The sequence below is a fragment of the Lathyrus oleraceus genome, chromosome 6, assembly GCF_024323335.1.
Source record: "Lathyrus oleraceus cultivar Zhongwan6 chromosome 6, CAAS_Psat_ZW6_1.0, whole genome shotgun sequence".
Taxonomy (NCBI): Eukaryota; Viridiplantae; Streptophyta; class Magnoliopsida; order Fabales; family Fabaceae; genus Lathyrus; species Lathyrus oleraceus.
Genome location: NC_066584.1, coordinates 258,763,154 through 258,766,129, shown reverse-complemented (window position 1 = coordinate 258,766,129; position 2,976 = coordinate 258,763,154).

Here is a 2,976-nt window from a genome sequence, read left to right as displayed (position 1 = left end):
GGGTTTCCCATGCTGGTCATTATCCCTATCTGTAAGGAGCCTTACTAAATAAGGTATCCTTATATTCGACATTATCCCTAAACTCGTTCAGGTTTTCTTATATCCGTAATTATCCTAAACTCGTTTGGGTTTCCCTACATCCATCGTTATCCCTAAACCCATATATGGATTCTCATACTTCTCATTATCCCTATATGTCATTATCCTAATGTGACATCCGCATACGAAAAAAACGTTTAGCATACCTCAAAATAAAAAAATCTTTTTTGCACACCCCATGCATTTTCATGCATCTGCATATATGCACCTAAAAAAACCATACATATTCCACCTTCACCGACCCTTCTCCAACTGTTATCTAGCTAGCAGACTTCCTGATACTCACAAACAAACCCAAAGGATGTCTCAAGAAACTATGAAGGGACTCAAGTTGGGCGGGTATCATTGAAGAGAGAAGATAGCCATTCGTCATGCGAACGACATGCTTACCTAATGCCTCAAATGTAGCAACTTCATACGCCCCATCAATCATGAGATCAGTATGTCCTGGCATGAAAAAGGAATCATGGATATAAGTTGGATCCTATGTCAAAGTCTTATGGACAACTACCTTAGCACTTGCTCACAAATGCCCTAGTACAGATACAATCACTTGATTTTCCTCCTCGTCCATATCCTACAAGTCATGACGAGAATGGCCGATATGAGCACAAAGTTCAAGACTTGATTGACAAGAAATTGACTTTCAAATAAGGAGTCCCATTAGTAAATGGTCACCCCTACTTTGACAAAGTGCAATAACTTTAAGAAGTGTCTCTTAAAGGCGGTTGAATCAACAAGGAAGCCCACCCCTAGGATCATTGGGCCTTTATCATTTCTATTGTAATTTCTTTGTATCTAAGTGTTATTTTGTGTAAACTTTGTACTCCTTGATCAATAATTCTAATAAAACAAGCATGCATGTTTTTGTAATCAACCTATTTTTTTCCACTATTTCTTATGCCATCATAAAAAAGTAAAATAAAATAAAAAATAAACATATTTTATTTTTGCATCTCACCTATTAACAAACTTAGAAGGAGAATGATGTAAGTAAAACAACTGAACTTGATGATGTATGTTTTTGTTAGTAAGACCTAGTTGACGATGTAAGACGTTGTTTCACTTCCCAAACACTGGAGAAATAAGGAGATAATTTGTATTCAACCTCCTTGAGCCATAAGTCGACACTTCTTTTTATGTGCATAAAAACCCTTAATCTTAACCAGATGCATGATAGTTTTTTTTCAATTAAGTCAATAATGCATTCTGATCTCAAGAGAATTATCCCATCTAATCACATGGATAATAGGTTCAGGCACATCCTCTTCCTTGCATACTTCATTCGATGAGGTAGCAGTGAAAATATAAAGCTCACAATAGCTAACATGACAATCACAAACCTTATGAATCAAAAGAAAAAATCTCACAAGAGTTATTCCAAAAAAATTATTCCAAACAAAAGCCTGCTAAGTCAAGAAACCTAAAACAAATTGACTTAGGCAAAAGTTATGGCATCAGGTTCCAAAAGAGTCCGCTAAGTCAAAAAACCTAAAAAAACGATTGACTTAAACAAAAATTAGAACATCCCGATGAACCGCAAATTAAAGAAAATGGTCGATGCAAAAATAAAGATTAAAAAACAAGAAAAACATAAACAAGCTTGTAAGTGAAAGTAGGTGACTGTCACCTCAAGAATCTCATCAGTGCTTGAACCACTCTACCTTTATCATTATCTATCAAAATTCTCTTGCAGACTAAATGTGTTTGTTGAATTAATTGGATTTAGGAATGAATATCATCAAGAAGAAAGGGTGGATCTTAATCAAAATTTGAGCCTTATAATCCATTTGTTTCATAAACTGTGAACCAGACCACGTTATAACCTTTAAAAGTCCTAATTGAAGCTAGGTTCACTGTGAAAGCATGCTCGAAAAAATTGTTGTTAAACTGACTCTAAATGTTTGTTAAATCATCGCTAACCGCATTTTCACATCTTCATTTGTGCCAACCTTATGGCTAAATATCATTTGTATACACCATATCTTTGTTTCCATATCTATTTTCGATTTCAAAATTTTGCATATGCATTGCATTAGAATTAATTTTCAAAAGGAACAATTTTATTTACAAATTAATACTTAGCATCAAGGAAATACCAACAAAGGTATGATCAGGCACATACCACTCTAAGACATTTATGACTAGGGGCAAATCACCTAAGAACCTTATCGATCATGGTCAAATACTTATAATCATGGGCACACCATTTGAACATCCTACTAACTAGGGGCAAAGCTTCCCAAGATTTAACCCATCGATGTTGAATCACCTCCATGAGCCTAATGAATAAGGGGTTGACCTTTCAAGAGGTCCGTGTTGGGGAAAACTACCTCAAGAGCACTATGAAGCCAACTACTCTAAGATTCGGTTAGTCAAGGGCGTATTTTCCAAAGATTTAAATACTAGGGTAGTCCATATCAAGGTCGTACCATAGCATGGTGAGATTCAAGTTCCACTTCAGACAACACCTCTATGACAATGGGATGACCATTAAAGAATATCATACTGAGGTAGAACACGTCAACAACACATTGAAGCCAACCACTTAGAGAGTTGGTTAATCAGGGGCATACTTTTCAAAGATTCAAATACGGTGGCAGTCCATATCAAAGTCATACCACAACATGGTGGGATCCAAGTTCCTTTTTAGGAAACTTCTTCAAAAGACCTATAAATAAGGGCAATAACCTCCAAAGCTCAATCAATTTGAGAGAGACCATTGCAAGGCTTGATCAAAAGAAATCGCTTTAAAAAATAGTTCATCAGGGGAAAATCATTCCAAGAGTTGATTAATCGATGATGAATCTCTCTAAGGCTCATACAATGGCAGGCCCTCTCAAAAACATAGCATGGCAAAGTTGTTTCAAAACTCAT